The sequence below is a fragment of the Rhinolophus hipposideros genome, assembly GCF_964194185.1.
Source record: "Rhinolophus hipposideros genome assembly, chromosome: X".
NCBI classification, from domain to species: Eukaryota; Metazoa; Chordata; class Mammalia; order Chiroptera; family Rhinolophidae; genus Rhinolophus; species Rhinolophus hipposideros.
In genome coordinates, this window is record NC_138046.1 from 75,027,748 (window position 1) to 75,040,633 (window position 12,886).

Here is a 12,886-nt window from a genome sequence, read left to right on the forward strand (position 1 = left end):
GAAGCAAATAGAACACCTAATTACCTCAATCTCAACAGGCCTTCTTCAAGGCACATTGTATTGAAGCTGTCTAAAATTAACACCAAAGAAAGAATCCTCAAGGCAACCAAGGAAAAGACGGTAACCACAAAGGAAAGCCCATTAGATTATCATCAGATTTTCCAGCAGAAACTCTACAAGCCAGGAGGGAGTGGAACCAAATATTAAAACTATTGAAAGGGAGAAATCATGAGCCAAGAATAATATATCCAGCAAAGATATCCTTTAGATATGAAGGAGGAATAAAGACATACAGAAACTGAGGGAATTTTCTAATACACGACCTGCACTACAAAAAATACTAAAGGAGGCTATTCGACCACAAGCAACAGGACTAATTTGAGGCAACCGAAACATAAAAATGGGGAGAGTAAAGGCCTGAACCAGAATATGGGAATGGAGAATGTAAGCGTGATGAAGAAAATGGAATACTCTGAATACCAAACTTTCTTTTACATAATCTTAATGGTAACACATAAAAAAAAAAAAAAAAAAAAAAAACTAGAACTGAAATATATACTGGAATAAAAGAAGAAACAGAGGGAAAAAAATCATAGAACACTACCACACAGAAATAACAGACAACAACAAAAAAACAAAGAAACAATGGAGTCAAAGTCTTACCAGAAAACAAAAGACAGAATAATAGGAAATCCTCACATATCAATAATCTCCGTAAATGTAAATGGAGTGAACTCACCAATAAAAAGGCACAGAGTAGAAGACTGGATCAAACAATTAAAGCCAACCATATGCTGTCTCCAGGAGACACATCTCAGCTACAAGGAAAAGCACAGATTCAAAGTGAAAGGGTGGAAATTGACACTCCAACCAAATGGTACCCAGAGAAAATCAGGTGTCGCCATAATGATATCAGATGAAACAGACTTCAGGGTGAAAAAGATAACGAGAGACAAAGATGGACATTTCATAATGGTAAAGGGGACTATACAACAAGAAGATATAACAGTCATCAATATTTATGCCCCCAATCAAGGAGCACGAAAATATACCAAGCAACTACTAACAGAACTAAAGGGAGAAATTGACCAAAACACAATTATACTTGGGGACATAAATACATCATTGACAGCTATGGATAGATCATCCAAACCGAACATAAATAACAAAATAGCAGCCCTAAATGACACATTAGATGAAATGGACATCATTGACATATATATATAGAGCACTTCATCCTAAAACATCAGACAATACATTCTTTTCGAGTGTACATGGAACATTCTCAAGGATAGACCATATATTGGGAGATAAAAACAGCCTCAGCAAATTTAAGAAGATTGAAATCATATCAAGCATATTTTCTGATCAGAAGGCTTTGAAATTGGATATCAACTGTGAAAAGAAAGCAGGAAAAAACAAAAAAATACATGGAGCTTAAACAACAGACTTTTAAAGAACGACTGGGTCAAAGAAGAAATTAGAGGAGAGATCAAAAGATACATAGAAACAAATGACAATGAAAATATATCCTACCAAAATTTTTGGGATGCAGTGAAAGAAGTTTTAAGAAGGAAATTTATATGATTACAGGCCTATCTCAAGAAACAAGAAAAATTCCAAATAAATACCCTAATGTTACACCTTAAAGAACTAGAAAAAGAAGAACAAGTGAAACACAAGGTCAGCAGAAGAAAGGAAATAACAAAAATCAGAGCAGAGCTTAATGAAATAGACAACAAAAAGACAATAGAGAAAATTAATGTAACAAAGAGCTGGTTCTTTGAAAAAATTAATAAAATCGACAAACCTTTGGCTAGACTCACTAAGATAAAAAGAGAGAAGACACTAATTAACAAAATCAGAAATGAGAAAGAGGAAGTTATCACGGACACTAAAAAAATACAAAGGATCATGCAAGAATACTATGAAGGACTATATGCCACAAAATTCAATAACCTAGAAGAAATGGACATGTTCTTAGAAACATATAGCCTTCCAAGTCTGAACCATGAAGAACTGGAAAATCTAAACAGACCGATCACCAGTAAAGAAATTGAATCAGTCATCGAAAACCTTCCCAAAAGCAAAAGTCCTGGACCAGATGGCTTCACTGGTGAATTCTACCAAAACTTTAAACAAAATCTTATACCAATCCTGCTAAAACTCTTCCAAAAAAATTGAAGAAAAGTCAGTACTCCCTAACTCATTTTATGAGGCCAACATTACCCTGATACCAAAACCTGGTAAGGAAAACACAAAAAAAGAAAACTACAGACCTATATGTCTGATGAATATTGATGCAAAAATCCTAAAAAAAAATTTAGCAAATCAAATACAAAAATCTATTAAAAAGATTATTCGTCATGACCAAGTGGGGTCCATCCCTGGGGCACAAGGATGGTTCAACATCCGCAAATCCATCAATGTGATACATCAAAAAAAAACTAAAATAAAGGACAAAAATCATATGATTATATCAATTGATGCAGAAAAAGCATTTGACAAGATACAACATCCATTTATGATGAAAACACTTAATAAAGTAGGTATAGAAGGAAAATACTTTAACATAATAAAGGCCTTCTATGACAAACCCTCAGCTAGTCTCATAATTAATGGTGAAAACTGAAGACCTTTGCTCTTCGTTCAGGAACACAACAGGGCTGTCCCCTATCACCTCTGCTTTTCAACATAGTGTTGGAATTCCTTGCCAGAGCCATCAGGCAAGAGAAAGAAATAAAAGGCATCCAAATTGGAAATGAAGAAGTTAAAATATCACTCTTTGCAGATGACGTGATGCTATATATAGAAAACCCTAAAGACTCCACCAGAAAACAGTTAGAAACAATCAAGGAATACAGTAAAGTTGCTGGCTACAAAATCAACGTAGAAAAGTCCATTGCATTCCTATATACTAACTATGAAATCTCAGAAAAAGAAATACAAAAAACAATTCCCTTTGCAATTGCAGCAAAAATATTACAATACCTAGAAATAAACTTAACTAAGGATGTGAAGGATTTATATGTTGAAATCTATAAGACATTTTTGAAAGAAATTGAAGAAGACACAAAGAAATGGAAAGACATTCCATGCTCATGGATTGGAAGAATCAACATAGTTAAATGACCATATTACCCGAAGAAATATACAGATTTAATGCAATCCCCATCAAAATCCCAATGGCATTTTTTAAAGAAGTAGAACAAAAAAATCATCAGATTTGTTTGGATGCACAAAAGACGCTGAATAGCCAAAGCAATATTAAGAAAAAAGAACAATGCTGGAGGTATCACACTGCCAGACTTTAGCTGTCCTACAGGGCTACAATAATCAAAACAGCATGGTATTGGCAGAAAAACAGACACATAGACCAATGGAATAGAATTGAGAACCCAGAAATAAAACCACATAAATATGGACAGACAATTTTTGACAAAGAAGACAAAAACATTCAATGGAGGAAAGACAGCCTCTTCAGTAAGTGGTGCGGGGAGAATTGGATAGCGACATGCAAAAGAATGAAACTGGACTGCTATCTGTCACCATGTACCAAAATTAATACAAAATGGAACAAAGACTTAAATAAAAGACCTGACACAATAAACTGCATAGATGAAAACACAGGTACTAAACTTATGGACCTTGGGTTCAAAGAGCATTTTATGAATTTGACTCCAAAGCAATGGAAGTAAAAGCTAAAATAAATGAATGGGACTATATGAAACTTAAAAGTTTCTGCACAGCAAAAGAAACCATCAACAAAATAAAGAGGCAACAGACTGAATGGGAGAAGATTTTTGCAAACAGTTCCTCTGATAAGGGCCTAATATCCAAAATATTCAAGGAACTCATGAAACTCAACAACAAAAAAACAAACAACCCAATTGAAAAATGGACAGAGGACCTGAAGAGACATTTCTCTAAAGAGGACATACAAATGGCACATAGACATATGAAAAAACGCTCAACATCACTAATCATCAGAGAAATGCAAATGAAAACCACAATGAGATATCACCTCATTCCAGTCAGAATGGCTATCATCAACAAGAGATATAGCAACAACTGTTGGAGAGGCTGTGGAGATAAAGGAACCCTCATACACTCTTGGTGGGAATGCCGACTGGTGCAGCCGCTATGGAAGGCAGTGTGGAGGTTCCTCAAAAAATTACAAATAGAATTACCATATGACCCAGGAATCCCTCTCCTGGTTATCTACTCAAAAAATTTGAAATCATTTATGCATAAAGACACGTGTGCTCCAATGTTCATTGCAGCTTTGTTTATGGTGGCCAAGACATGAAAACAACCAAAATGTCCTTTGATAGATGAATGGATAAAAAAATTGTGGTATATATGCACAATGGAATACTATTTGGCATTAAGGAAAGATGATATAGGAACATTTGTGACAACATGGATGGCTCTTGAGAGTATAGGGCTAAGCGGAATAAGTCAGACAGAAAAAGCAGAGAACCCTATGATTTCACTGATATGTGATATATAAACCAAAAACAACAAAAGAACAAGACAAACAATTGAGAAACAAAAACTCATAGACACAGACAATTGTTTAATGGTTTTCAGAGGGTAAGGTGGTTGGGGGGTGGGAGATGAGGGTAAGGGGGATCAAATATATGGTGATGGAAGGAGAACTGACTCTGGGTGGTGAACACACAATGGGATTTATAGATGATGTAATACAGAATTGTACACCTGAAATTATGTAATTTCATTAACAATTGTCACCCCAATAAATTAAAGAAAAAAGGTGAAAAAATATTATGTAGGGGAGAAAGGGGGTTAATCATGTTAGTTAAAATTGAGCACAATTTTCCTCTTTGTGCTCATTTTTAACTAACGTAATTAATCAATGATGAGCAAATCTTTAATTTATATAAATCCGTATATCATTTTTATAAATTTCTAAGAAAAAAATAAAAGTGATAAAAGATCTGTGAAAAGACTTTCTTTGGTTCATAACCAGCACATGGTATAATGTCACATGTATGCCCCTTAGATTAAATTTGAGTTTATATGCAGAAACATATATTCCAAGCTTTACGATTTCAACACTTCTGGTAACATCCCAGAAAGCATAAGTAGATGATAAATAGTCTTGGTCATTAAAAAATGGATCTGGCTCATTTTCGTGGCGCCTCGGAGGCCGTCGGCTGCTTCAGGATGAAGCTGAACATCTCTTTCCCAGCCACTGGCTGCCAGAAACTCATTGAAGTGGAAGATGAACGCAAACTTCGTACGTTTTATGAGAAGCGTATGGCCACAGAAGTTGCTGCTGATGCTCTGGGTGAAGAATGGAAGGGTTATGTGGTTCGAATCAGTGGTGGGAATGACAAACAAGGTTTCTCCATGAAGCAGGGTGTCTTGACCCATGGCCGTGTCCGCCTGCTCCTGAGTAAGGGGCATTCCTGTTATAGACCAAGGAGGACTGGAGAAAGAAAGCGCAAGTAGTTTCGGGGTTGCATTGTGGACGCCAATCTGAGTGTTCTCAACTTTGTCATTGTAAAAATAGGGGAGAAAGATATTCCTGGTCTCACTGATACTACTGTGCCTCGTCGCCTGGGGCCCAAGAGAGCTAGCAGAATTCGCAAACTTTTCAATCTCTCTAAAGAGGATGATGTCTGCCAGTATGTTGTGAGAAAGCCCCTAAACAAAGAAGGTAAAAAACCTAGAACCAAAGCACCCAAGATTCAGCGTCTTGTTACTCCACGAGTCCTGCAACACAAACGTCGGCGTATTGCTCTGAAGAAACAGCGTACTAAGAAAAATAAGGAAGAGGCTGCAGAATATGCTAAACTTTTGGCCAAGAGAATGAAGAAGGCCAAAGAAAAACGCCAGGAACAGATTGCCAAGAGACGCAGGCTGTCTTCTCTGAGAGCTTCTACCTCTAAGTCTGAGTCCAGTCAAAAATGAGATTTTCTAAAGAGTAACAAATAAACAAGATCAGGCATCGTAAAAAAAAAAAAAAAAGGATCTGTACCCATATTATTGCTGAGAGGAAATGGAAGGTATCACAAAATAAGACCCTTGCTAGCAGCTAAAATGTTAGATTGTAAAAAGTTCATGAACTAAACAATCTTTTCATCTTTTCAGATGAGATGCGTTCCACATCCGTTTAATACAGATTTCCTAAGTGATCACCACAGGCATAGTCCTGAGCTAGCTGTTGTGGGACACAAAGAAGCATATAATATGAACTCTGTCTTTAAGGTGCTCCACTATATGTAAAGAGACAAGATAAATATGCATTCATAGATAGATATTGAACAATTCATAAGTCAGTATAAGCCAATACCACAAGGCATGAGGGTATATTAAAAATCAAATGTGAGGTTTAGATGGTGGGTGTTATGTGTGTTCAAAAGAGAGAGACCAATATGGGCTGGAGTAATCAAGGAAGACTTCCTACAAGAGGTAGGGCTTGAACTGGGCCATGAAGTAGTTCTAGATGGTAAGGAATTGTATAGATAAGATTAAGGAGTGAGAAATATTCCACGTTCGAAGAAAAATAAATACTAACGTTTTAGAAGCTGTAATTAATGTTTGCAGAATGGATCACTTTTGGAAAGAAGCATTATCTAAGAACAGCAATAGACTAACATCCATTGATCCCTGGTTTAAGTTTGATGCTACCCTGGCTTCAGCAGGCATTGGTCCTATTGTCATAATTCTTGTGTACCCAAGTTACTTTGCTGGGCTAATTTTAATGTTTCCTACTCTCAAATCATCATGTCAATCAATTACCATGTGGCATGTTTTACAAATTAACAAAAGCATTACAGCTAAGCATATATAATATGGCACAGAGTTGTTTCATCTTATATTTGCGAACTAGCTAGTCATATTTAGAAGGATCACCCACAGATGTTTCACAGAAGGAGAAGGGAAAGAGAAAGAAAGAATTCTACCCACTGAGAATATATTTAATTATTCTTACCAGGGTATCTGTGTGAATGATGCAAGCTGTGCAAAAATATTAATTTTAAATGTGGCATAATCTGTGCAAGTCTATAAAAAGAAAAGTACAGGCAGGCCAATGAGTTAAACAGAAATATTGGAAGTTATTTGTAATCTCAGTGGTTTCAAGGTGTGCTTCCATGGGTTATGGGTGGTTGGTGAGGTCAATTTTGTTCTGCCTTCAAGGTCAGAGGTGAACTTTCTCCTCTTATACTATGCAATAGAGGGGTACATATCCCCCAAAGTTCTCCAAGCTCAAATCATTGATCTGAGGGTAGCTTTTTGTCTCCCTGAGTTTTTAATGAAACATTAAATTGAGTAAAGAAAAAAATGTTTCAATTTATAATTCCCCCAGATTGAAAAAAACGATTGATTAGATCTTCTTCTGTGCCCAATGCTTAGCTTTTCCTCTAGCAGAGGAACCTAGGATTTCAGAATTTTCTTAGGTGGATCTAGTTTTAATCCTGTCTGGTTTGGGAGGCCACTGATATATCCCAGGCTAGCAAAAAGGAAGGAATTTACTTTTTGAGGAGAACTAAGGCTGAGTCAGCACTACAAAAGGGTCATTTACTAAAAATGTCATTACTGTTGCTGGAAAGAGGAGGGGGAAACATGTAAAGAAACATATACATTTTGATCTTCAAAAAATTACCACTATAACCCCAATAAACTTTAATAAAAAAAATTGTGTTAGTTTTGGTTTTCTAACCCCCTCTTCAATCTTAGATTATAAGCCTCCAAATTTTTGTTCACTCACAGTGGTTAAATCACTATTAATAATAGAGTAAAATAAACCTTTCCCAATTTAAATCACCTTAGAAAGGGGAAAAAAGAAAATGTATTGACCATTTGCTTTATAGTAGTTTTATTCTAGATACTATAACTTATATTATCTCATTGAATCCTTAAGATATTCATGGGACTCATACCTGATACTTATTAACTTTCAATCATACCACACTTAAAATTAATTCCACAAGCACAGTGTAAAGAAGTTAACAGGATGGATTCACCCAGAAGCACTATACATTTATCACTTTTTCAGAAAGCGGAAAACACAAAAGTGAGCTGCCCTCCAGAAAACTAAACTATATTGTAATTTTCCCCAGATACTTTGTAGATGTCTTCCCACTCAGCCTTCTGACTTAGAGATGACTTTTTTTTCAATGTAGCTGCGTGGTTAATATTTAAAAAAAAAACACTTATTTATTTACTTACCTATTTATTTATTTTACTTACCAACAGTGATGGTAAAGCTGTTTGTTGTTATAAACATCTCACAAGAATAAAGAACATTGGGTTCTACTATTTGCAACTTCCTGCTGAGCAGATGTTTTGGCATCTTTTATTTCTGGAGTCAGATGAGAATGTTTTGGCTGCCATATAAGAGAATGTATCCACTGAGTGGAGAAGTTAGCCATAGTGTATAATATATATTACACTCACACACACACACACACACACACACACACACACACACACACACCCAGGGTGCCAAAAAATCTATATACAATTTAAGAAAGGAAAAAAACTGTATTAAAATTATGCTGGTGGTAACCATTTTGAGCACCTCTTTTAACTATAGAAGTCAAATGACACTTGTATTCAACTTTTGTTGGTATATATCGAGTATGACAATTTTAATACAGCTTTTTTCTTTTTTAATATGTGCATAGGGTTGAATCATAAAAATGGCAGGGTAAGGTGAGCCTCTTGAAATCTCTCCTGGAATTTACAACAAATTGAACAGCTATATTCCACAAAAGACTGTCTGCACAGCAAACAGGCAAGTCCAAGAAACACACAATTGAAATCATTTAAAGTGGGCAAATTGGGCAAGCAGGGAAAAAGGGGAGGCAGATGTGCAGGACTCAGAATGCAACAGAGCTCGGAGCTCTGAGGTCCCTGCATTACGAAGGTATTGCACTTGCAGGAGAGGGAAGAATTAGGACTGCTAGTGCTCTAATTATGGCCCACAATCGTGCCTAAGAGATCATCATATAAATGACTGAACTGAACACTCATGGCAGAGACCTCGGAGCAAAGACTGAGGGAAGAAGGGTAAAAATGGTGGTTGAAGCCACCACTGGCAAGGAGAGGACAGAAGACATAGGTGCAGAGCCTACCTGACCACTCCCTACCCTCCCAGAGCTCGCCCCACCCTCCCAGTGCTAGATGTGGAACTGTAGCAGTATCAGATGAAAACAGAATATTTGCAGTTCTGGGAACTGCAGCCCTCAGCCATGGACTCCCAGCCCAACTAGTTCTGGCAAAGGGGAAGGAGCCTTCGGTGCAGGACTGGATGTGCTGGTGGTTGCCGCCATAGCTCTGGGCCCCCTCTCACAACCCACACAGCCCCTGTCCCCACCTATCTAGGCAGATCCCTGCAGGAGTAAACAGAACTGCTGAAACACACAGGCTCTGAATCTGGTGCAGGAAGAGCTTTGGAATTTCAAAAGCTCTCCACATCTGCTCACAGAGGCTGAGTCCTGTGACCCAAGCAACCAGTTCACAGAGGAGAAGTCCACCTTCCAGGGAATCCCCCCATTGTGTAAGAAGCCAGACAGTGCAGAGAAAATATAACACTACAGCATGAGAGAGAATAAAAGGCTGCACTCGGAGAGAAAATAAAACATTCTACCAAAACCTACTGGAAAACAAAAGAAAGACCTCTTCCTATCAATCTGTTGCAGAACCTACTCCTGTAGATGCCTAGGAAGTGAAATAATAATTCATTAGTTGCCATGAATAACCAAGTTAACAAGGCAGCTTAGAAAGAAAGTGAAAAGTATCCAGAAAATGAATTTAAAGACATGGAAATATGTGACTTAAACGACAGAGAATTCAAGATTACATTTCTGAAAAAACTCAACGAGATGAAAGAAAACACAGACAGGCAGTTTAATGAACTCAGAAACACAATCAAAGAACAAAATGAACATTTTACCAAAGATATTGAAATTTTAAAAAGAACCAAATAGAATTTCTATAGATTAAGAACTCAATAAAAGAAGAAAAGAACGAGATATCCAGCTTAGGTAATAGAGCTGACCAGATGGAGGAAAGAGTCAGTGACGTAGAAGGTAGAAATCTGGAAATGACACAGATGGAAGAAGAGAGAGACCTGAGAATTAAAACAAATGAAACAACTCTACAGGAACTTTCTGACTCCATTGGAAAGAGAAATATAAGAATAAGGGACATACCAGGAGAAGAAAGGGAGAAGGGAATGGAGAGACTATTCAAACAAATACTTGACAATAACTTCCCAAACTTGTGGAAAAAACTGGATCCTCAAATCCAAGAAGCAAATAGAACACCTAATGACCTCAATCCCAACAGGTCTTCTCCAAAGCACATTGCATTGAAGCTGTCAAAATTAATGACAAAGAAAGAATCCTCAAGACAACCAGGGAAAATCAGATGGTAACATACAAAGGAAAGCCCATTCGATTATCATCAGATTTCTCAGCAGAAACTCTACAAGCCAGAAGGGAGTGGACTGAAATATTCAAACTGTTGAAAGAGAGAAATTATGAACCAAGAATAATATATCCAGGAAAGATATCCTTTAAATATGAATGAGGAATAAAAACGATTCCAGACATACAGAAGCTGAGGGAATTTTCTAACACATGACCTGCAGTACAAGAAATACTGAAGGAGGCTATTCGACCTGAAACAAAAAGCAAAGGAATATAAAACCATGATTGGTATTATGAAAAGACAGAAGCAGGAAATGGCAATCCCTATACCAAATAAGACACTATACACATAAGCATAACATACAGCGTAAAGAAGGGGAAAACATGTAAAAAAGGAAGAAAAAGACAACTTGCTACTTCAGTACAGAAATCGACTCACAGCATAATTACGGATAATTTGTAACAACAAAAACATAAAAGGGGAGAGAGTAAATGTCTGAACTGGCACAATGGAATGGAGAAAGAAAGCCCGCTGGGAAAAAAAATGGAATACTCTAAATAACAGACTTTCTTGCATATAAATTTAATGGTAACCACACATACAAAAAAAATCCTGAACTGAAATATGTAACATAAAAAAAAGAAATACAGGGAAAAATCATAGACTACCAACACAGTGAAATAATAGACAGCAACAAAAAGGCAGAGAAATGATGGAGACACCATCCTACCAGAAAACCAGATATGGAATAATAGGAAATTCTCATATATCAATAATCACCCTAAATGTAAATGAACTGGACTCAGTAGTTTTAGTTTTAGTTTAACAAAATGGGTTAAGGCTTAGGCGGTTGAAGCTCTGTGCTCCTAATGCAGAAGGCTGCCGGTTCGATTTCCACATGGGCCAGTGGGCTCTCAACCACAAGGTTGTTAGTTTGACTTCTTGACTCCCGCAAGGGATGATGGACTCCGCTCCCGGCAACTAAGTTTGAACATGGCATCTTGAGTTGAGATCCCGTTGAGCTCCCAGATGGCTCAGTTGGTTGTAGCACATCCTCTCAACCACAAGGTGACGGTTTGACTCCTGCAAGGGATGGTGGTCTGTGCCCCCTACAACTAACAACGGCAACTGAACCTGGAGCTGAACTGCACTCTCCACAACTATAATTGAAAGGACAATGACTTGGAAAAAATTCTGGAAGTACACACTGTTTACCAATAAAGTTCTGTTTCCCTTCCCCGATTAAAAAAAATAAGAAAGAAAGAAAAGAAATGAAAGGGGAAGTTACCACGGATACCACAGAAATACAAAGTATCATCCAAGAATACTATGAAAGATTATCCGCTACCAAATTCAATAACCTACAAAAAAAGGACATGTTCTTAGAAACATACAGCCTTCCTGGGCTGAATCACGAAGAATTGGAAAATCTAAATAGACAGATCACCAGTAAGGAAATTGAATCAGTCATCTGAAACCTTCCCAAGAGCAAAAGTCTGGGACCAGATGGCTTCAATAGTGAATTCTACCAAACATTCAAAGAGGATATAATACCTTTCCTTCTCAAACTCTTCCAAAATTAGACGAGGAGACAATACTCCCTAACACATTTTATGAGGCCAACATTACCCTGATACCCAAACCTGGTAAGGATAACACACACAAAAAAAGAAAATTAGAGACCAATATCTCTAATGAATACAGACAGAAAAATCCTAAAAAAGAAATCGCACGCAACAATGCTTAAAAAGATTATACATCACGACCAAGTGGGTATTATCCCAGGGGCACAAGTATGACTTAACATATGCAAATCGATCAAAATGATTCACTACATTACATAAAAGACGAAAATTATATGATTATATCAGTAGATGCAGAAAAAGCGTTTGACAAGATGCAAAATCCATTTCTCGTTAAAACACTTACCAAAATGGGTTAAAAAGGAAAATATCTTAACATGATAAAAGCCATATATGTCAAACAATCAGCTAATATCATAATTAATGGTGATAAACTGCAGCCCTTTGCTCTCAGTTCAGGAACACAACAGGGCTGTCCCCTATCACCTCTGCTTTTTAACAGAGTATTGGAAGACCTAGCCAAGCAATCAGGCAAGAGAAAGAAATAAAAGGCATCCAAATTGGAAATGAAGAAGTTAAAATATCACTCTTTGCAGATGACATGATGCTATATATAGAAAACCCTAAAGACTCCACCAAAAAGCTGTTAGAAACAATCAACGAATACAGTAATGTTACTGGCTACAAAATCAACATAGAAAAGTCCATTGCATTCCTATAAGCTAACAATAAAATCTCAGAAAAAGAAATAAAGAAAAACAATTCCCTTTGCAATTGCAGCAAAAATATTACAAACACCTAGGAATAAACTTAACCAAGGATGTGAAGGATTTATATGCTGAAAACTATAAGATATTTTTGAAAGAAATTGAAGAAGACGCAAAGAAATGGAA

At 36.8% G+C, this 12,886-nt stretch overlaps 1 pseudogene across 1 annotated transcript; it reads left to right on the top strand.

Annotated features, from left to right (window-relative positions):
• Nucleotides 1–5,160: 5,160 nt before the first annotated feature.
• LOC308495293 (small ribosomal subunit protein eS6-like) lies at nt 5,161–5,949 on the top strand (annotated as a pseudogene). Its single transcript has one exon. The product of its transcript is annotated as a small ribosomal subunit protein eS6-like (transcript).
• The last annotated feature ends 6,937 nt before the right edge of the window (nt 5,950–12,886 follow it).